Source organism: Stenella coeruleoalba (assembly GCF_951394435.1).
Source record: "Stenella coeruleoalba genome assembly, chromosome: 13".
In the NCBI taxonomy this organism is placed as follows: domain Eukaryota; kingdom Metazoa; phylum Chordata; class Mammalia; order Artiodactyla; family Delphinidae; genus Stenella; species Stenella coeruleoalba.
The window spans coordinates 47,247,065-47,271,904 of NC_137159.1; the positions used below are offsets into that span (position 1 = coordinate 47,247,065).

At 36.7% G+C, this 24,840-nt stretch overlaps 1 protein-coding gene across 1 annotated transcript in view; it reads right to left on the minus strand.

Annotated features, from left to right (window-relative positions):
- Window positions 1–24,840, minus strand: part of LOC307195882 (uncharacterized protein) — a gene marked incomplete at its 5' end in the record, with an annotated part of 490,066 nt that overhangs the window by 95,902 nt on the left and 369,324 nt on the right. The window lies entirely within an intron of this gene.

Consider the following 24,840-nt stretch of genomic DNA (forward strand, 5'->3'; position numbering starts at 1 on the left):
AATAAAAGTAAAATAAATAACATGTTTTTCTTTTACCTTTAGTTTTGCAGTTGGACTAGTTCATTCTTAGTATGTAACTTCCTTAGCAGCTGTATGCTAATTTAGAATTTTTTTTAACCAAGCATCCATTTGATTCATAAAGATGAACTATGTAGTTATATCTTGAATATTCCCTGGAATGTCACATCTCTAGAGGCCTCCAGGATCATACACATAAGCTAAAGCCTCAATAGAGTGACTTTTAGGATTTAGAAAAGAGATATTCTCATTATTCTTGAGGAATCTTTAGTTGTTCCTATACTTGAGAAATAAACGAAAATATTTAAAAAGCTATTCCTGTTTTTCTTAGCAGGGTATCACTCTCTCAAATATTGTGCTTAATTGTAAATATGTGACACACATAAACTTAACCAGACTGTGTAGTATTGTGCACCTAAGCTCTAATATAAGGTATCCAAACTTACTACCACTGTTTATAAATAAGTGTAAGCTGCCAGCTCTCACTCTGGGGCAACAACTTGCAGCAGTATGGACAGGTTTCTCTAACTCTAAAGGATTAGCGTGGCCTCTATTAAATTGGAAGTGGTAGAACTGTGACTATCATGATGGTTTAGAATCTCAGACATCTCCATTAACAAAACAAATTTACTTTCATACACCAGCTTTTTAATGTGGGACTTTCACCAGGTGCACAGTGGTGGCAAGGACATTGATGCAAGCTGTGAGAGGACTGGAAAATGGAGAGATGTCTCAAAACAGATAAGGCTTTCACCAAGTACAAAGCATAATCCTGCTGATTGCTGGGAGGAGGAAAGAAGGGCAGAGATAAAATCATAATATGTGTCAGGTCTTCACAGAGTACACTGCAGAAGACTATTATAGATTGTACTTTCTGAGAAACAGAAAGATGAGGATAGGCTGGAAAGGAAAGGAAATTCCCCAGAAAGTCAAATTGGCTGTGAGGTAAAGGCGGGAGGGAGAGACAGAGGGACAGAGAGAGACAGACAGAGAGAAAGGGACAGAGAGAGAGAGACATAGAAATATCTTTGAAGTTTCAGGAAACTGCTAATTAGGCTGTAAAGCATAAATATTTCTGAAAATATCACCAGTGCTCACAACCCAAGACCTGATAAAGGAAAAGTCCTAATACCACCTTTAAAGTATTTGAACCAGAGAGGAACTGAATCTACTGAATGACACAATAAATCCAAGACTGAGCTCAACCACAGATAAAAGTGACTCAATTGCTTTTATTAGCAGCCTGACAGAGCAAGAGGCATGCTTTTTTCTAGGGGAAAATTTCACCCACTTTACTTTATACTCCTTTTTAAATGTAAAGATGAATTTTGGCAAATATGTATCTTTTGAGATACACAAAGAAGTAGGAAAAAATGACCCATAATCAAAAGCAAAAATAGCCAGTAAAGTCTGATTCATAGATGGCCCACATGTTAGAATTATCAGGAAAAAAAGAGTATAAAATAACTATGATAAGTATATTGAAATATCTAGTTAACTAATAAATGAACAGATGGATAATTTCAACAGAGAAGAATAAACAATAGAAAAGACTTCAATAGAAATATCAGAATTAAAAACTATAATCCCAGAAATTGAGTTCACTTGATGAACTAAGCTTCATACTGGACCCAGAAGAAGAAAAGATGTGAACTTTGCAGACAGATTAATACAAATAATCCAAACTAAAACATACATACATACAAAAAAATCATCTAAATCACATGTTCTTATATATATGTAATGAGGATCCAAGAAAAGGAGAGTAATGCAGAAGAAATATTTAAAGATATAATGGCTGAAAAGTTTCCATAATTAAAAAAAAATATTAATCCACAAATCCAAAAACTTGAATAACACAATGCAAGATAAATACAAAGGTCTCACAGGCACATCATAGTCAAAATACTGAAAATCAGAAAAGAATGAAAAAAACTTTAAAGCAGTTAGAGAAAAAAGGGACATTAGACACCCTATCATCATTGTTATCATCATGATGATGACCATCATCATAAGGAGAAGAAGAGAAAAAGAAGAGGAAGGAGGGGGAGGAGGAGAATTAGAAGAAAATAAAAGGAAGAATTAAAACTGATTATTCATCAGAAATAATGAAGACCAGAAGACAGTGGAATGATTATCTTTAAAGTCATGAAAGAAAAAATAATTCAATCCAGAAGTGTGTATCCAGCAAAAATACTTCTCAAACTTAAGACAAAATACAATTATATTTAAAAAGACAAAGGCAGGACTTGCCTTGTGGAGCAGTGGTTAAGACTCCACACTCCCAATGCAGGGGGCCCGGGTCCAATTCCTGGTCAGGGAACTAGATCCCACATGCATGCTGAAACTAAGAGTTTGCATGCCACAACTAAGGAGACCATGTGCCAAAACTAAGAAGCCAGAGAGCTGCAACTAAGGAGCCCATCTGCTGCAACTAAGACCCAGTGCAACCAAAAAAAAAAAAAAAAAAAAGAAAAAAAGTTTTTCTCTCTAGGAAACCGTCATTATAAGAAATGCTAAAGAGATAAATAGAGTCCCTTTGGAGGAATGAAGAGTACCAAAAAAGGTAAATATGTGTGGCAGAATAAAATAACTTGAAAAATCTGCTTTATTTCTTTAAAGACTACTGGCAATTTAAAATGGAAATAATAACATTTTATAAGGTTATTTGCAGAAGTAAAATATATGACAATAAATGGAATAGTATGATTGAAAATTTCTTACATTATGAAGTAATAAAATACTATCTGAAGTTAGATTGTGATAAGTTAAAGATGTATATGGTAATCTTAAGGACAACAATAAAATAACACAGAGACATATTTAAAAGGTCAATACATGAGATAAGAAAAAAACACCTTGATTAATCCAAAAGAAGGCAGGAAATGAGGAAATGAACAACCAAAAACTATGAACAAATAGGAAACATATAGCAAGATGCAATACTTAAACTCAATAATACCAATAATTACATTAAATAGAGAGATCAAGAATGTTAACCAGGTACAAAAGCAACATCCACTATGTACTATTTATAAGAAGTGTTCTTTAAATATAAAGATACATGCTGGATTAAGTACAAGCATGGAAAATATCTACCATAAAAATGGTAAGAATAAGAAGCAGGTGAGGCTATGTTTATATCAGAGAAAGTAGTCTTCAAGAAAAGGAGTATTGTTGGAGAATGGGAAGGAATATTTCATAAAAAAAAGGTCAATTTCTCAGGAGGCATTATAATCCTAAATGTGTATGCACCTAATAAGTGACTGTAAAAATACATGTTGGAAAATTTAACAGAATAAAGGGAGGAACAGATAAATTGACAATCCTACTGGCAGATTATAACACACCTCTTGATTAAGTAGACAAAATCAAGTACATACATAAAAGATTTGAACCACAATATCAAACTTGCTCTAAAAAAAATTCATAGAACCCTACAACCTGACAACTATAGAATACACATTCATTTCAAGTACACATGGAACATTTACCAAGATGAACAAGCTGGACCATTAAAGAAGTCTTAGCAAATTTCAAAGGCTTGAAATCAGGCAGAGTATGTTTTCTAATAACCCCATAATAATTAGGAATTACTAAGAATGTTATCTAGAAAATATCAAAATATTTGAAAATTAATAAGCACACTTCATTTGTCATGAACTAAGAAAAAAATCACAAGGAAAATTAGACAATGTTTTGCACTGAATGAAGATTAAAATACAAAGTATGAAAATTTGTTGGATGATTTTAAAGTAGATGTCAGTCAGGTTGAGCTAGTATAACAAAGTACCATAGACTAGACTGTTTACAAACAACAAACATTTGCTCCTCACAGTTCTGGAAGCAGACAAACCCAAGATCAAGGCTTTGTCTTTTTGCTGTGTCTTGCAGGATCTCTCTGGGGTCTTTTCTATAAGAATATTAACCCATTTATGAGGGCACACAGGATATTTAGGGTTTCAACAGGTGAATTTTGCAACATTCAGTCTGTAACAGTAGTTTTACAGGGAGAACTATAATTTTAAAAGTCTATGTAAGAAAAGAAGAAATCTTTTAAATAAAAAATTCTAAGCTGCTACCTTAAGAAGCTGGAGGGAAAAAAAATCACATTAATTCCAAAGTAAATAGAAGGAAAAAACAAGTATAAATGTAGAAATCAGTAAAATGGAAAACAGATAAAAAATAGATTAAAAGATCAAAAAAGTAAAATAAAATGAAAAATATCAAGATTGTTATAGCCTTATGAGATAAATCAAATAATAAAAAGGAAAAGCACAAACAGCAATATCAAGAATAAAAAAGATGACATTATTACAGATTTCACAGATGTCAGAAGAAAAAAGATATAAAGGACAACCTATTGCAATATATTGAATACCAAGGAGAAAAAGAAAAGTTCCTTGTTAAAGAAACTGGATTTTTAGTAAAATTTTACTACCGAACAAAACAACCCCTCTGGTCCCAGGTGGTGTGGGCAGTCAATTAATTCTATCAAAGATTAAAGAGAGGAAATAACATAGATTTTACACAAATTCTTTCAAGATCTGAAGGAGAAAGAAAAAACATTTTCTGATTCATTTTAAGAGCCACAATGATGCTAATACCAATACCATTATAAGAACAAAACAGCAGCAAATAGATCAATATCCCTCATGAACACTGTTACAAAAATTCTGCATAAAATCTAAGTAAATTAAGTCCATCAGTATATAAGAAGGATGATATAAGTATACTTTCCCAGGATAGAAATGTTGGTTTAACATTCAGAAACCAATCATGTAAATCATCTCTTTATAGAGTGAAGAGGGAAAATATATGATTAATCAATAAATGCAGAAAAAGGGATAAAATTCAGCACCCATTCATTTCAATGGTCTTTTAACAAACTATGAATAGACAGTATCTTCTTATATTTTATAAAAAAGCACCTATGAAAAAATATCTATAGATAATATCATACTTAATGTTGAACCATTGTATGCATTCCCTCTAAGATCACATATAGGGTAAGAACAGCCTCCAGAAATAAAAATCACATATATATAGTCAATTGATTTTTGATAAAGTGGTCAATACAATTCAATGAGAAAAGCAGTCTTTTCAACAAATGCTATGGGAACAATTGGATATCCATGTGGAGTAAAGTGAACTTTGACTTCTATTTCACTTGATAGGCAAAATTTAATATGAGATGAATAATAGATGAATCATAACTAAAGTCATAATATTTCTATAAGAAAATGTAGCACAGAGAATTTTTACAACTGTAGCTTAAATGAAGATTTCTTATATAGGGCAAGAAACCCACTATCCTTAATAGAAGACACAAATAACTTAAAATTCATCATAATTGAATATATCTCTTCATAAGAAGGCACAATGACAAAAATAAACAGGCAGCCCACAGACTGGGAAAAAATATCCTATTCTCAGTACATATATCTGACAAAGGCTTTGCATCCAGCATATATAAATACCTGTATAAATTAAAAATAGAAAAGCAAATAATCCAACTATAATAGGAAAAATATTTGAGCAGATACTTCCCAAATATATAAAAATGACCGATAAATACATGAAAAGACACTGCACATCATTATTCACCAGACAGATGTCACTTCACTAGAAGATAACTGTTCACACCTACACAAATATTTAAAATAAAGGATTCATATAGTACCAAGTATTGATGAGGATGTGGAGCAACTGGAACTTTCATACTTTGCAGGAAGTGTAGAACAGTACAGTTGCTCTGGATAAACATATGGTAGTTTGTTATGAAGTTAAGGATAAACCAACTCTATAATCTAGCATTTCACTCCTTTATATTTACTCTTCAAAATGAAATGTCCATAAAAAAGCTTGTAAATGTATGTTCATATAAACCTTATCACAATAATCTCAAACTGGAAACATGCCAAATGGCCATCAGTGAGAGTATGGTTTAACAAATTGTAGCATGGAGTGTATGTATTTTCTAGTTGAAAATCTAAAGATTTTAGTCTTTACTTCTATACAAATGACTGCTAAAATGTGCCTTCAGCATCAGGGCTTATTTTACAATAACTTTCCTGATTTCCTTTTTTTCAGTCATTCAACAATATATTTATTTATTATTTACTACAGGATAGACATTAGTCCTATTACTATATTTGGAAACATATAAATAAGATTCTTACTCACATGGAGACAATATTAACTGAGGAAGTAGCATTCATAAAACCACAGTAATTTTACATTAATTAAAGGTGTTGTAAATAAAACAAAAAAGAAGAAATATGAGGAAGTATGAAGGTGAGAATGGATATGTGGCAAGAGTAGGGATTAATTATCTACATAGGACAGAGGAGGCAAACTCTATGAAGACTGAAATATTTGCCCTGATACCTGGTACAAAGATCTCCTAAAAAACAGGAAGTGAAAATATTCTAATAAGTTAAGAGATAATTTGATCATCAGGGATATCACTGGGGATTATAGTTGACTTTTTTTTCCCAAAATAAACCTTAATATTGTCATTATATAATCTTTTCAATAATAAGGTACTAATTAAATCCAGTCTAAAGAGCAGGCAGCAAATACATTTTGCCCAGTTTCAATACTGTATTTTGAGATTATTAGCTAATAAACTTGTAATCAAGTAGGTATCCTAAAAGAATTTGAAAGAATTGGAATGTATATATATAGATGTATATTTGATAAATAGCAAATTTTACATATTTAAATAGACAAACTAAAATACTTTCCAAGAGAATCTGACATAATTTAGTCTTCAGCAGGATAGGTAGTGTCATGTAAACTTGCTTATAGTATTCATTTTCCCAGAAAAAGAAGTTTCTAGAATTCTAACAACATGATAAAGAAGAAAACCTGTCACAACCCTCCAAAAGAGCAAAGTTTTAAATTACTATACATTTTATCTATGACAACATCGTTCTAGAGAAAAACACCAACCCATAGACACAGAACTACTAGGTAAGATTGAAATGACTTCTAAGACTTCCAAATTTTAAAAATCTAGACTAAATAACTCTAAAGCCTCCGTAAGTGTAAATATTTAGTCCCGAACATCTATCTCTCTGGGATCATTTTGGCATACCCTTTGGTTAATTAATTCAGATGGTTCATACTTATACATGGAATTGGGCTACAGAAGACACAGTTCCTTCTGGTCACACTTTGTTTAATTTCACCAATGAGCAGCAATTGTACACCTCATTGCTGGCTCAGACACAAACCATTTTTTTTCCATTCTCTCCTTGTTATTTCCTCACATATTCTGAATTTAGAAATTTTAGTATACCAAGTCCATTTCTGAGGCTTTAGGCAGCAGGCTATTACTGAAAAGCCTGTAGAAATCAAAGAATAGCCAATTGCCCTTTTATGCCCGTTTGATTCTGATGCATGTCTTTATTCCTATTCTTAAAAGCCAACCTAAAGATCTCTATGCAAAGTTCCTCTGTAAACATGAGCGACTCCTGAGGCTTTTTTATTAGTGCTTTGCAAATCAATGTAGTGCTTCTGAGTCAAGGAAACCCCTGAATGTAACTATTTTATAAACTTGTAAATTGTAGAAGGAGGGCTTAGAATCCCTTTCTCCTGCTCTGAAATCATGTTGTGGGTTATGTGTTATGAAGCATTGAAGTTATGAGATATCAAACCTCCAGTGACTTTTTCATCTTTTAATCAGATTGCTTAGTAATTATAGAATAGCTGTATTTTCAGATTTACTTATCTTTTTATTGCAATTTTGTACTTCAGGAATAACATCATTTTTATCCTATTTTAGTAAAATTTTATAAAACTAAATTAAATACTGCCATTTACACTAGTGGAAACATTCAGAATTACAGTTGTTTATTTACTTTTATCAGAAAACCTCTAAAAAATTTACTGTCTCAAAGATCAATATGCTTCCAGTAGGGCTCCAACCAAATTATTTATCCATTCTGTTGGTGAGTTAATAAAGAATATGAATGAAAAAAAGAGCTTTGTGGCCTCAGGCAGACTAGAAAAAACTAAATCAAATTCCCAAAGGATCTGTGGAGAGCAAAGAATATTTTCCCAAGGTGTATTGTGAATGTGACGTGATCTGATCCTCCATCCCACATTCCATTCCCTTGACTCTTGTGGAGAAAAACCACATATAGCACTATGCTTTCTGAAGATCAGAATAAAAACGATAAAAACAACAAAAAAAGTCAGCCAAAGCACGCAGAAGAAAATAAGTCATCTAAATTTAAATTTTAAAAGAATGACAGGGCTTCACTGGTGGCGCAGTGGTTGAGAGTCCGCCTGCCGATACAGGGGACACGGGTTCGTGCCCCGGTCCAGGAAGATCCCACATGCCGTGGAGCGACTGGGCCCGTGAGCCATGGCCACTGAGCCTGCGCGTCCGGAGCCTATGCTCCGCAACGGGAGAGGCCCCAACAGTGAGAGGCCCGCGTACCGCAAAAAAAAAAAAATAAAAAATAATGACAGGTAGCATGGCCACATAGTCCAATGCAAAACAGAAAAAAGTAAAGATGCTAATCATGTAAATACATCTATTTCCCTTTATTTTTCATGTAATTTGTTCAAAGTAGTGTTTTTGGTCTCATTTCTTAATGTGTCTTTTCTAAATGTCCAGTTTTCTTAACTTCAAATTATATATGCCTCCCTTGACTTATTTTCCACTGTCCCTCAACATGCTCACATGTATGCAGAAACACGCACATGGAGTCTTCTCCGGATAGGCCGTTGTCTTCACCCTCTCCAAAAGGTTTGTACTCTGGCTACATTCTTTTGCACTGTGTCTTCTAATTCTCCAAATACTATTGTTCCTTGGAGACTTCACTAAGGTTCTCATATAGTATAAAACTCTCCAACTCTCTACTTTTTAAAGAATCTTTTGTTAGTATTTTCTAAAGTTGGTTGTCAGGCTGCTTGAAACCTACTGTCAAGAAGAGGTGACTGAGAAGATGAAATTGGGTGAGTAGTCCCAGGAACACTGGTGAAGCCAGAACTGGGAGTCAGAAAGCCAAAACAGATTAAAGACAAACAAGTGTCTAAGCCAGCGACAGAAGTGTGGGAAAAAACCCCACAAAGGAACCCAGCAAAGTGCAGCTGCACTGCTTGTTTTGGTGCTTCTTGCTGTTGTTTTGTTTCCATGTTCAGATGTTTTAGCCCCCCAGAGCGTGAAAAGTGCTGAAAAACTCATGTTATATTACTCCAACCTTCACTAGTCTCTTTTTCCCCTTAACACTCTTAGAAATCATTGCATGGTTAGAATAGAAAATTGTGTATGTCTTAGATAATATAATTACATATTAAAAATATTATATCTGTATAAGACCTTAGGGATAATACAGTGCAGGACTTTTCAACTTTTGTTTTGGACTCCTTTGGAAGTCTGGTGAACCCTGTGGACCATTTTTGAAAATAATTTTTTTACATGGATAAAGTATAACACGTGAGATTACGAAGAAAACAACAGTATTGAAATACAACTGTTAAAATATTTTGAATACACCTAATTTGTGATATAGTAATATATGTTTTATGCATTAACATACCATATAAAGAGAATGGAATAACATTATCTCAAAATATTTTCAGGTATCTGCAATATCTATAATATGATATGAAAATATCTGTGACTGATTCTGAAGCAGGAGATAGATGGGCCCCAGGCTGAGCAGCCAGAGTTTGTCCCCTGTGGACAGATACTCCAAAATAGCAGGAGGGAGGAGGAACTAAGCCCTGCCTAGATAAGAGACCACATATTTCTCATTCTCGAGGTCAAGAAGACCTTCCCAACTACACATGTGCGGAAAGGCTCCTTGGAGGTCAAAGGGAGGGGACATCACCTCATAGTAAGTGATGTCAACCTACCCATAGGCCTCTTCGATAGAATTCATCTTGGCTAAGAGATGAGCACGCACACATGTGAGATAAACCTGAGATAAACCAAATACGGACTCAAAACCAGGCAAAGCAAGATGACTGGCCAAAGGAAACCTGGAAGAAATGCCCCAATAAGTGACTCAAACTACCACAAGGGAGAGACTCTCTCTCTGAGTCCGCCGTGTGTCTATCCACACGTACTCTTCTTCCTCCTAATAAGCACTTTACTTGCTTCACTACTTTCCATCTCTATGTGGAAATTCATTTCTACACAGCTGATGGGCTAGGGCCTTGTCACTTGCCACTGGTCCTTGGTGGTCTAGTGGCTAGGATTCAGCACTCTCACCACCAAGGCCTGACTTCAATCTCTGGCTGGGAACCGAAATCCTGCTTTAAGCCACTGCAGGGTGAGGCCATCCGAGATCAATTCCTCATTGTGTCAGATTCAGAGGTGCCACTAATAATCCTATGATTATCTGTCTACACTGGTAATGGAAGGACATACAAGATTTCTATTAGGAGCTGGTGAATAAGAAGATTTTTTTCTCCCATTCAAATTCGCAGGCCCTCTGAATTCTATTCACAGACCCCCCTGAGAGTTGGTGGATCCCAGAGTTAGCACCCCAATCTAGAGAAAGTTTTCTTTTACGTGTGAAGAAATGATGGAAGGGGAACAGCAGCTTGCCCAACATCATAAATATTAGTGCAAAGCATTGGAATTAACAGAAATCACATCTACTCCCCCCAAGGCCAGGGTTCTTAATACCACACTCTGCTAATTCATAAGCTTTCATTTTAAGATTGTCACAAACGTTAGTGTGTAAATTGGAGGCAAATCTTCATAAATCCTCCGGAAGTATCCTGTAAATGGAGGATTTATTACATTGTGCTCACCTCTGTCTTGTAAATAACTACCTTACATCAGAATGATCTGTATATCAATCTATCACCTCCAATAGCCAGTAAAGTCTTGTAGAAAAGTCACCGTGAGATATTTATCTCATTATCCCTGGATGTTTGTATAAGACTTTGTGTGTTTATTGGAGCTGAATATAATTTACTAACTTGTTTATTTATTAAGCCACTGTCCCTCATAGTTTGCTTTTGTTTCCTGGGGCATTTTCTTGTTTCCTCACTGAACTGAAAGCTCCTGGTGACGGACAATTTTCACAGACTTCCATATTCTCAACAGTGCTTAGTACAATGCCATGTACACTTAATAAAGATTTCTACAGAGAAAAATAAACTATTTTTGAGAAGGGCTGATAATATAATTATTCAGATAAATGAAAATCTATATTTTAAATGTTTCTCAAAATACTATAGAAAAATAAATATGAAAATTTCTATTAATGATCAGCTTTACATATTTTATATGCTTAATGCATAATTAAAATATAATATTTTAAAACTCTTATATTGAATGTATTGGTTTGGAAAGGTCAATACTCTTAATTATTCTCCAAACAGATAACCTAGACAAAGAGCATTTGCCAGTCTCACCCTTGCCAGAGAATCTACGACTGTGTTTCAAAGGATGGTATTCCAGAAATAAAAGTACATTGCATCTTGGAATATTTAAGAAATAAATCTGAATAAATAATTTAATTAAAATTTTCCACCAACCATATTTTCTCACTTCTGCTATATTTGGATGTCATCTAATTTCACAGAAGTTTATTTTCATTACAGTCTTAGAGGAATTAGCTTCTTCTCAAGGATGATTACCTATTCTGTTGTGGCGAGTGGTTTTATATGTTACTATCCTGTTGTTAGCCATCTGAGTTGATTCCCTCAGATCCTGCTCTTATTATCTCAAGTCAGGTTGAGATCCAAAAATAATGCACAAAGATAACAACAACTGCACCATTAACATGGATAACATGTTCTAATCCTACTAAAAACTTTCCTTAACAATTTTTAATACATTTTCTAAGTAATTTTTTAAAATTTAATTTCCATTTGAGACATGACAGTAATTGGAGTTTATAAATGATCAGATAGTCTTTGCCTGTTTTTCTGTCTTGCTGGTTGTCTTTTAAAATGAAGATTTCATTATCTCATTATATTAATTAATTTACTTAACATCCAAGTCCATGGACTTTACTATATTTGATGGTGGAAGTCATATTTTATTAAAATTCTTATTTATATTATTTTTAGTTGAATTTAAAATTGGCAAATTTCAAATGTAATACCAACTTTTGAAAGCAAAGGGTCATGAGATACTGATATGAGGGTATTTGATATAATTTTGAATTGTTCTAATGACTTAACAGTTAGGATGATACTTTTAAATTATCACTGTGTTACAGAATATTTTTAGTTGGTGGAGAATAGGAACTATTACTCTTCCACTATTAGTTTTGTCTCCTTCCTCCCTTTTCTTTTTCTTTCTTTCTTTCGCTCTCTCTCTTTCATTCTTTCCTTCTCTTTCTATTAAACATTCACAACATAGTAATAATAATAATGATAATAAATTCACATAATTATTTTCAAATGTTATCTCATTACATTCGTATAATAATCTTGTATAGTAAGTATTCTTTTTATCTTTTCTTAAAAGAAATATTCCAGAGGAGAATTACCTTTCCTTATTCACTCATCACTGATTCTTTTACATTAATGAAAATCTTGGTCACTTAAAACTAAATTGCTTGAGTTTCAAATGTTATTTGATCTTTAAATAAAGCAACTAATCATTAGGATAATATTTTAAATGTATACTTTGACAATAATCTCATCATAATTCACATCCTGATTTTTTGTTAATTACTGTAGAAGGCAGAGCGACACCATTATGCTATTATGATACCCATATGTTGCAGGAGAAGTGAAACTGGGGTAATTCAATGAACAGTGATTGGATTTACCTACATAACTTCCCTATACACATTAGGCAAGAAACATGCAGTCAAGTTAAAATTGAATTGCATAATGTCACAAACTCTTACATGCTAGAACCACCCCTTTCCCTATCTTACTATCCTGCTGTTGGCCATCTGAGTTGACTCCCTCAAATCCTTTTTTGTTTTTTAAATCTTTCCCTCAATTGTTTTAAAAGGAAAATGATCTCCCAGTCAGACTCAGAGGTGGAGGGGAATTACTAATCTACTGCAAATTAAAAAGCTGAAAAAAATCTAATTTGTTTGTTACATAAATATTATTTTCAACCTTTTATCCCAACCTCCCTTTTGAACAAAAGTTCACACCTTCCTTTAATGCTCTTTAAAATTCAAAATGTGCTACTTATTGGTAAAGAGAAATCAAGGCATTGATGAATTTAGAATATTTGTTTTCAAAATACATGTATATCTATTGCAATACTAAATCAGAAGGTCAAGCGGTGCATCTTACTATCAGACTAAAAATTACCATCATAGGTAGATACCTAAATTGACTTCAAACAAACTTACTTTACATTGAATTTGAACATTATATTTCATTACAATATTTATTTATTCAACAAGTGTTTTCTGACAATTGACTACATGCTCTACAATTTCCTAGGTGCTAGGGGTACAACAATCAACAACACAGACAACTCTATCCAGGTTACTCAGAGCTTATATTCGAATGAGTAAAATATATATCAGAAAATGAAAAGTGCTGAAGAAAAATTAAGCAGAGTAGTGGGTAAAGTGATGTTAATTAGCAGGGTACAATTTTATTTTATTTTATTTTATTTATTTATTTATTTTTTTGTGGTATGAGGGCCTCTCACTGTTGTGGCCTCTCCCGTTGCGGAGCACAGGCTCCGGACGCGCAGGCTCAGCGGCCATGGCTCACGGGCCCAGCCGCTCCGCTGCATGTGGGATCTTCCCAGACCGGGGCACGAACCCGTGTCCCCCGCATCGGCAGGCGGACCCTCAACCACTTGCGCCACCAGGGAAGCCCCAGGGTACAATTTTAAATAAGGTGGTCAAGGATTATTGTGAAAGTGACTTTTGAGCAGAAACTTAGCAAGGTGAGTGAGCACTTGAGGAACTGCCTACTAAGCAGAGGAAACGGCAAGGGAAATGGCCTTGAGGCAAAAGCACGCTCACTTAGGACAGCGTGGCTGGAGCAGAGTGTGCATGGTGGAAATAGTAAAAAAAATGAGTCCAAACAACTGTAAGGTGAGAAAGCGACCTTGTGGAGTATCATAAGGACTGATTTTTCTCTGAGTAAGATGATGTCAATTACAAATTGGCACTTGCCATCTACCTCTACAAGGATTAAATCATGAGCTACTGCAGTTGCTGACTTTCAAGACCCCCTGAAAGGAGTTCAGGGTGGAGAGCAGAAAAGAGGCACTCTGTGCTCTGGGAAAAACTGGCAGAACCGGTCTTCAGATAGTTAGATATTTTCAGGAGACTATTTTATGAGACCAATTCTTGTATCTTCTCATATCTACAAAAGCACTAAAATCCTTCATGGTGACATTTGTTCCTCATGACTAGCAGTAACCTTCACGAGACTAGCACAAACCTGCAAAAAATATGTGCTTGATTGCATGTACTCCCCCTTCACCAAAATCACATATATACTGACCTTCCCCCCTACCTCTTTGGAGCAGTTTCTCAGAGCTGTCTGAGATGCTGTCTCCTAGGCTATAGTCCTCGTTTTGCTCCAAATAAAACTTAACTCACAACTGTCACATTGTGCATTTTTTAAGTTGGAAATGGGAAGCGTATGTGGTATGTATGGACAAAAGAAAGTGAACAGGCAGAAGCAGGGAGACTAGTTAAGGGGCTGTTCCAATAATACACAAGAAATATAAAAGTGGTTTTTCCTAAGGTGGTAGTAATTGAGGTGCTGTGAAGCAGATTTGGGGTAGACTTTGAACATGAACAGGATTTACTTATAGATTGCCTATTGACTATGAATTGGATGTGGGGTATGAAAAAAAGGGTCTGAAACAACTGGAAAAATGAAGTTGCCATTTGTTAGGAAGACTATGGGAGTAGCAGGATTTCGGGGGAGTATTAAGAATTTGGTCTAGGGCAAGTGAAGTTTGAGATGACAATTAGGGATCAAATAGAGATGTCAATTAGAGAGGTGGATAACTGTGTCTGGAATTCAAATAACAGGTCCAAGCTGGGCATATAAATTTGGAAGTCATCTGCATAGAGTCATGAGACTAGATGAAATCACTATGCAAAGGAATGTAGACAGAGAAGAGAGGAGGGTCATGAGCTGAACTTTGAAGACTCTAAGCCTTTAGAGTTTGAAGAAGTGAGGAAAAACAAGGAAAAGAGGTTAAAAAGGAGTGGTAAGGAAGGAACCAGGACTGCGGTGACCTGGAAGCTGAGAGAAGACATTTCAAGCAGAATGAACAGCTGTGTTTGTTAGGTCAGATAACAGCACTGGTTTGCCAAGTTATTGGACTATGGCTTTTACCAATGTGGAGATGAGCAGTTTGATAGAGTGTTAGGTATGAGTTTATCAGGAGGTGAGATTTTGGAGATAAAAATATAAATAACTATAAAGGAATACTGCTGTTAAAGGAAACAAGGAATGGGATGGTAGTGGAAAAAAGATGTGTAGTCAAGAGAATTTATTAAGATACCACAGCAAATTTATATGCTTACAGGAGTAGTCCAATAAAGAAGGTAACAATTATGATGAAGGACGGAGATAAGAGAATCACCTGAATGATGTCCTTGAGTAGGCAAGAAGAAGGATGCTCAGGTAGAAGACTGACCTTAGATAGGAGAACGTACAGTTCATGTAAAGTATATATTATATTATACTGGTGACTAATGCTTGTTTAAAACCAACTTCATGAACATTTAAGTTTTCATATTCCAAAGAACTAGATCTCATAAAACTCATATAGAAATGGGTATTTTTATTTTCCCTATTTTATAGATATGAAAAAACATAGGTAAAATGAAGCCACTACAGTCAGAAAATATGCTGCAAAAGTGGAATTCAAATCTTCTAACACTTGTTGGGGATTTTAATTAGAAATGGACTGAGATCAGCCCACAATCCAGATCATAGAGTCCTCTGATCACTCTAGGGGTGATATTGTTTCCAAATTTAGGTGTACCTCAGAATCACTTCGAAGATTTCATTTTGCTTCATTTTAGAAAAGAATCTCTTTTCTAAACTTTTGGATATTCTCATTCAGTGGATTTGGGGAGGAAATGGACCATTTATGCTTTAAAGTAAAGCATCACAGTTGTTTCCAGTGTGGCTTCACTGCAGTCAGACCTATAGACTGTATCAAATGGTTTTCTACATATAGATGTCCTCTGCAAGCTGGATATATTTTCAACCATGAAGAAAGATGAAATTATGAAAAGTTAGAATGTAGTTTTTATGACAAAAGACCTTTGGCAGATTCTCTCTGCTGGATATATTTTCCACCATGAAGACAGAAAAATTATGAAAAGTTAGAATGTAGTTTTTATGATAAAAGACCTTTGGCAGATTCTCTCTGCTAATTAATAACGTTAGATACATGAATTTTCTTTTTATAACGATTGGGGGAATTAATTTGGTGTTAAAGAGAGAGTAGTAAGACCTAATTCAAATGTTCATTTTTAGTTCTGTCTGGTACTCCCTAAATGGTGAGGAAGTATATCAAGGGCTGAATCAGGGGTTGCAAGGAAGCCTGGTCCCAATTTTGACCATAATTATCTTGCTTTCAAGAGTCCTGTTTAATATTTCACTTTAAAGAATTTTTATATTTTATTAAAACTTTTTAAAATGGGTGAAATTATATGGTATGTGAATAATATTTCAATAAAGCTATTTTTTTAAAAACATGATTTCTTTAAAAGACTGAATTAGACAGATGGGTATTCATCCAGGATTCAAGACCGCAAATACTCAGATGCTCAGCTTTCTAGTATCACTACTGTCTCCCTCCAAAACAGTTTTGTCAAACAACACTAATTAATAAAAAGATGCGGGGCTTCTCTGGCGGCAGAGTGGTTAGGAGTCTGCCTGCCAATGCAGGGGACACGGGTTCGAGCCCTGGTCTCGGAGGATCCCACATGCCGCGGGGCAACTAAGCCCATGAGCCACAACTACTGAGCCTGCGCGTCTGAAGCCTGTGCTCCGCAGTGGGAGAGGCCGTGACAGTGAAAGGCCCGCGCACTGTGATGAAGAGTGGCCCCCACTCGCTGCAACTGGAGAAAGCCCTCGCACAGAAACGAAGACCCAACACAGCCAAAAATAAATAAATTAATTAATTAAAAATATAAAAGAAAAAAAAAGATGCTCACCAATTAGTCTCATATTAATTGACACAATGCTCTAGACAAGTAGTACCATCCTATGGAGACTCCATCAAAATAAATCTATTTTGACACTTTTGTGCTAGGGTAACTGGAGGGACTTACATGCACAGAGATGAAACTAAGCAGAAGCAATCCTTATTACTAACTTGAGCCTACCCCCTAAATTCTACAGACTCTTCTGATAAGCTGGACTAGATATGAGTAACTTTAAGAATTATTTGCATAGAGTAGACAGATATAATTCTTAGAACAATATTGAACTTCTTTGGCCCTTTCTGCCACTAAAACCACACTTGTTCTGGCTATTTCAATTTTACAACTCTGACTGATAAGTTAGTAAGAGATTTAATTAAAAAATTGAAACATTTTGTGTTAGCATAGGTTCTCTGATAAGCAGAAACCAAGATGGAATTAAATATCAGTAAATTTATTATGGAAAATACCTTGTGAAGAATAAAAGGGGGGAAGGAGCCAGGAGAGGCTGAGAGAGCCATCAGACCACCTTATAAGTCTGACCCAGAGTGAAAGAGAAAGAGAAGGAAGGAGAGAAGTTTTCATGCAAGCATCTTAGACTACAGTGCAGTTCTAGGAAAATTTTGGCAAGGCCACTTTGCCATATTTGAGCCAAAGTCTCCCAGTAAAGAAGACCAACTCCTCCAGGAGCAGGCCTGCATTAGCATCTCTACCTGGCTCAGTCTTTGTCTGAGAGAAGCCATGGGAAATGTGGCTTCTATACAAACACTGCAATAGGTTTTAGAGGTTCCTGATGGAGCCCTCGATCAATTACACTTTTTGCAATTGGAGATCTGAGAGGCACATTCTCATGACCACCACATATTTATATTCTAAAGATGTATACTTGCATGTCTGAGTTCGTGTTATTTATTAATCCACTGTTGCTAACTTCAGGTTAAAACTTTGCTACCAATAACTGTAGAGGCTGGAGATAACTCCAAATTCAACTTCAAGAACTGGATCAGAGAACCCGATATTCCCTTTTCTTCATACTATCACTTAAACACGTTTTAATGTCTAAGTTTTCCGTTTCTTCCTATCGTTTCTAGAGTCAAAACCATAGGGGAAATAGAATTTACTCCTGTTTCTATGTAAAAGGAAGGTACTTTTCCCAAAAGGCACCATTAAGAAAGACTGAGAAGGTGCCAGTCCTGAAGCTGTGTGGACTGAGCTGTTCTTCACACAGTACTGATTCCTCTCATTCCTCAACCTCACCAGCTAATGGAATATGCTCCTCCAAAGGGCAAGACTTATTCATGGAATGACTTCAGAGAAAAATGTACAAGGAGTAAAGCAGTTCTCTTAGGGTGATGAAATGAATTCTTTATGCTCTGTCTGTGAAGGGATTGGTGTTTACTCCCAGTTATCTCTGTGCTTTGACTTCAGTTTAAGATTACCAGTTGTCTGCCTTCCTATGGAAGAGATTTGATTATATTGAAAAAGGGATGAGAAATATTCCTGAAGTTACATTCCTCTGCTCTAACCTGGGCTGGTTCTGGAGACATAAAGATAAATATGCATGATCTCAATTGTCAGGCTCGCAAACTCTTTAGTGATTTAGAGAATCTGTATTCTGGAAGGTAGATAAGTGTACTGTTAGAAATCTTGAGATTTTTGTTTTAGTCTTAGTTCTTTGTGACTGAGAAAATCGTTTAGACACTTTGAATCAGAGGTTTCTTATCTGAGCTGGCTGTACTAGCAGACCAATGCGAATGATACTTCCAGGAATTTTACAATATAACAGCCCTACATCATAGTCACTCTCCCATCTTTCAAAATCTATTATTTTAATCAGTAACATAGAAAATTCTCAGAGAGGAATTTCTATGACAGTGTTCAGCTGAGTATCAGTGTGCATGTGTGTGCTTATGTACACACACACATATATATATATACATATATGTGTTATGTATATATATTATAGTGGGATTATTTTAGGAGTGAAGAAATAACCTCAAATTATAGTGGAAGGACTTTTTGAAATGGTTTGTGGGAATGAAAATGAAGCAAGGAGTTTTAGAGCCAGGAGACATCTTAGTTCAGATTTATTTTTTTAAATTCTCTTTTGGGTCTACCTGCACCATAATCAACTGTGATGTTTATTTTAAAGACAGATTCCTGAGCCTCAGTACAGACCTTCTAATAAAGACTCCTTTGATATGGAGCCCAAGAATCTTAATTTTTAACAAAGCCTCTGGATGGCTTTTTTACACATGAATGTTTGAGGATCGTTCATCTAATCCACATCTTCTTTTTTATAGATGAAGAAACTGAGGCTCAGAAGCAATAATATACATTTATGGAGTCGAATTGATCAAAATGATCCAAATAGCTAGTATTTGATTTCCAACTGAAATATTCATATCATTCAGTCATTCATTTATTCATTCCTTTAACAAAAAGTTATTATTTACTCAGGTACAATGCTAAGTATTTATATTATCTAATACTTAAAACTCTCTGTATTATAATAGCTTAGAAGTTATAATTGTAGGCAGATTTAGCAGAGGATCCCTGGAAGAAGAGGACTAGGTAAGCACAGCTTTCTTGACGTAAGAGAAGCTATTTAGGCTTAAGTTATCTTGTGATCTAAGCCTGGCCACAGTGTTAGACCTTGCAGAAGAAGAGACCTCAGTGGTTAATGATTTTAAAGAAACAAAAAAGTGAGAACAAAACAGCTATTACCAGGCCAGGGAAATAGTTTAACCATATCAGAGACAAACTGTTGTAAAGACCCCCAATTCTGTTTCAAAGGTAAAGATTAGCCTGAAGCACATTCTTGAGCTGTTTAGAATCCAAACCCCCTTGAGCACTCAACCACCAGACTAACTAGAGCCCAAGGAATGATGCTGTTGACCTTTGCTGACCCTTGTGACTTCAATCAACTAGAGCGTGAACTCTGTCAACCTTTGCCCCAAATCCATGCTGCATTCTCCTTTGCTCAAGCCTTTTCATGAATATTCACACACCCTTAGCTTAAAATTTCCCCAATTTCAGAGAGATACTGCCTTGGGAAATATTCCTGGAGTGCTGTGATGGAGACTGCAATGGGGGTGGTAAAAGAATTTACCAGAAGTGAGAGGAGAAAGTGAGATTTACTGAGTACACTGCAAGGGAGCAGTGGGCTAGGCCAGGAGGGGAGGTCTGTGCTGGGGGAGAGAAACTGGGCTTCTTTTATGGTCCCTTCTGGTCACCCTTGGGTTAATCTTCCACCCATATGGTGGTTAGGGCTACGTGTGTCCTAGCTCTACCTTCTTGGAATGCCAATTGCTTGTGACTGCTGGTAATTTCCATTGGGGGCAGGGTATTATCCTCTTATCTTGAAAGGACCTCCCCAGCCTAAGATGGCTGTTCTATTGTTAAGTTCCACATTCTCTTTACTTGTTGCACTTAATAAAATCCTTCCTTCTCCCACTCTTTGGCTTGGTTGTGTCTTTTGTCTTGACATCCACCAAGAGGTGAACCCAGTTTTTGGGTGACATAATTACTTCTCAGGAGACTGAGGCTAAGTTCTTTGAATAGTTTGCCTATGTTCTGACCCCTAGAAAGCTGATGGTTTTAGGTTTAAATCTTATGTCCCGTCTGGAGGGTAAGCACCCTCGTGGGAGCTCTCCAAGGGTTTATATGGTCTCAATATACTTTGTCTGGTGCTTTCTGCTAATGTGGACAACACTGAGCATATGGTCTTTGGGGATCTACCCTGCACTTTCTTCACCCTGTGAATATTTCTGCCTTTGATATAATTTACCTTCTCCTCCCTACACAGCTTCCCCAGTCTGATTTCTGGATGATTGGAATTGCTCCCCCAACAAAACAAAAAACAAACAAAAAAACCCACTTATGCTCCTTAACCCCAACTTGTGTTTCCTCCAGAGGCATAAATGGACTAAAATGTTTTGTGTGCCTATGGTTTAGCAAGAAGTTTTTCATACGTTATATCATTTAATCTTTTCCTCATTGAAGTAGATAGTACGTATTTCTGACCTATACAAAATTAGAAACTGAGACTCAGAAGTTTAAAGGAACAGGACCAAGATCACAAAAGCCTAGGCGTTAGACTTACAGCTTTCAACAAGTAATTTAATATGTTTTTTAGACCCGAAGACTATGCCTAGCTACTTGAAACTTCTGTAGGTTTAAGTATGAAGATCTAAACTTCTGAAAGAGTGTCAACTCAGACCCTCAGCTTCTGACTCCTGAATTGCATGTGTAACTAGCAATGCTGGAGTCCAGTCCACTGTGCTGGAAGTTGTCTCTAGCCTGTCAGCAGAGTTATCAATGGCTATGTGTTTCAATCAAGCAGTGAAATGAAGAGTAAACGAATGTGGTTATTTTCCCATATTTTAGTTTGTTACCTAGGAATACTGTCAGCTGGGACCATGCATTATGCTAATGTTATTACAGCATTGTCTTCTTTGCATTCCAACAGGGACTGCTTTTGTTCTCACAACCTGTACCTCACTGAAATCTGGAAGTACCTGGTTTACATATTCACTGTCACTCTTGGCTTCCTCAGGGACCATTTCAAAGTACTGGAGGATGGTAAGCAAATTAGTTATTTGATTTCGATGAACCAAGGTCAACATAACATCTGTTTTCTTCAACTTTGCTATCACTTTTATTTCTGCAGCGTTTGCTTGGGCCTGTGATTCATTCTGTCATCTAAGAGCATATTCAATGACCTGGAGCCACTTATCTTTCCTGGCAGGGTTCTTTCAAGTTGTTTTCTTGCCACAGCCTGGCCAGCAAACTATGACTGAGTAACCAATGAAAATTCCTCAAATTCTGCTGTTTGCAAACTATACAAATGTCCTTTCCTTCCAGCGAATTGAGCGGTAGCATTTGACAAAGTGGATGTAAACATTTTTGTGGTCAGTATGGGAAAAGGAGGAAGAAAGTTCTTGGTCACCCACTTCCATATCAAGTAACCCTAAGGCAATGCATTCATCAGTCAAATATCTTATAGAACAAAGAATTTACTAAACAAATATTTTAGGTATCTTTTTACTTATTTTTGAAATCTGTTCTTTAAGAACTAGGAAACTTAGAAGAATCTTTCAAGATCTGCAATCACCATTGTCCCCCAAAGTCATCTGCTTTCAAATGCAAATTTCTTTGGCCAAAATGGCAGATCACATGGGTTCACATGGAGGGTAGATAAGACTGGACTGAATCAGGTTGATGTTGTAAAGTGTTAGAAGCAATCTCAATCTAAAGGGTAAGTACAAGTATGATCCTGAAGGAGAACCAAAGTCAAATGAAAGGAGAGGTATCAGGTTCAAGAGGTGAATGTGGGGGTGGAGTCACAATTGCGGAATACAAGACGTGGTGTTTGTGACTCTTCATAATTAGGGCAACTGCTAGGCTCTGGTGGGGGTCCTCGGACTCCTAAGGGGATGGGAGGAGTCCCCATGTGACCAGGTAGGACATGGGAGGGAATAAAAGTGGAGGAGGAATGGGATCAGTGCCCCTGATGGGGGACTGGGGAAGGGAAGGGGTTCCCATGCTCAGAGGGGCCCACCCATGTGAGGAAATCAGCAGGTATGGAGAGGGACTTTCGGGGGTTTGGGGGATCAGAGGGGACTGCGGACAGCAACTCCCCTGCCTGCTCAGGACCTGGCAAGCCTACCGGGGTCCCGGGACTTAACCACCACCCCCTAGGGGCCCCTCACAGTGAATGGATCAGCAGGAACAGAGAGGGACCTTTGGGGGATCAGGGGATTGGAGAGGAATGCAGCCAGCATCTCCCCTACCTGCTCAGGCCCCAGGGAGCCTGGTGAGTTGCTGGGCCTGAACCCCAAACTGTAGGGTCCCCTTATGATCACGTGGGTCTTGGGCCTGAGCCCTGCCCCAGCCAGGACCTCCTGGAAGACCTGAGTACTACCTCCTGGAAGACCTGAGTACTGCCCGCCCCGCAAAAGGCCTCTGTGGGCCATGCAGGTCCTGGCCATGAACCATGAACCCCACCTCCAACAAAACCTCCTCTGGCTGCAAAAATCCAGGCGGGCCGAGCGCTGCTCCCCTCCGAGGCCTCCTCTGCCCATGCTGGCCCATGTGGGCATGGCTGTGGAGGCCTGTGCCCCAGCTGGCCTGTCCGGGCACATGTGAGAAGAACAGACACTGGTAAGAGGAAAAGAGGGGCTGACACAGAGGGTCCAGAGACCTACCAAGAGGTCTTGGAGGCGAAGTGGGCCTAGGCTATAGGAAGTGAACTTATAGCTATAGGAACCTATAGCTATAGGAAGTGAACCTATAGCTCACTGTGGGGGCAAGGACACAGACAGAGGTGGCACCAGGGAATTTTAATTTTATTCTTATTTTTTTATTTATTTAATTTTAATTTTATTTTTTTGCTGTTGTGGTTCTGTTTTGTTTTGTTGTTTCATTTTTATAGTTATTTTCTCTAATATATTTTTTTATTGCCACATTGCGTGGCTTGCAGGGTCTTGGTTCCCAGGCCAGGGATCAGACATGCGCTCCTGTGGTGGGAACACTGAGTCCAGGCCGCTGGACTAACAGAAAACTTCAGGTCCCAGGGAATATTAATCTGTGTGAGGTCTCCTGGAGGTCCTCATCTTGGCACCAACACCTGGCTCCACCGATCTGCCTGCAAACTCCAGTGCTGGATGCCTCAGGCCAAGCAAACAGCAAGACAGGAACACAGCCCCAAACATCAAAAAAAAAAAAAAAAAAAAAAAAAAAAAAGAGCTAACAGAAATATACGTTACAGATGAAGGAGCAAGGTAAAAACCTACAAGATGAAATGAATGAAGAGGAAATACACAACCTACCTGAAAAAGAATTCAGAGTAATGATAGTAAAGATGATCCAAAATCTCGAAAATAGAATGGAGACAAGGACATAGAAGAACTTAAGAACAAACAGTGCTGAACAACACAATAACTGAAATTAAAAATACACTGCAAAGAATCAATAGCAGAATAAATGAGACAGAAGAATGAATAAGTGAGCTGGAAGATAGAATGGTGGAAATAATTGCCACAGAGCAGAATAAACGAAAAAGAATGAAAAGAAATGAGGAGAGTCTCAGAGACCTCTGGGACAACATTAAATGCACCAACATTCAAATGATAAGGGGTCCCAGAAGAAGAAGAGAAAGAGAAAGTGTCTGAGAATATATTTGAAGAGAATATAGTCGAAAACTTCCCTAACATGGGAAAGAAAATAGCCACCCAAGTCCAGGAAGTGCGAGAGTCCCATACAGGATAAACCCAAGGAGAAACACGCCAAGACATATATTAATCAAACTAACAAAAATTAAATTCAAAGAAAAAATATTAAAAGCATTGAGGGAAAAGCAAAAAATACCATACAAGGGAATCCCCATAAGGTTATCAGCTGATTTTTCAGCAGAAACTCTGCAGGCCAGAAGGGAGTGGCAAGATATATTTAAAATAATGAAAGGGAAAAACCTACAACCAAGATTACTCTACCCAGCAAGGATCTCATTCAGATTCAAGAGAGACAACAAAAGCTTTACAGACAAGTGAAAGCTAAGAAAATTCAGTACCACCAAACCAGCTTTACAACAAATGCTAAAAGAATTTCTCTAGGCAGAAAACACAAGAGAAGAAAAAGACCTACAAAAACAAACCCAAAACAATAAAGAAAATGGTATTAGGAACATACATATCAATAATTACCTTAAATGTAAACAGATTAA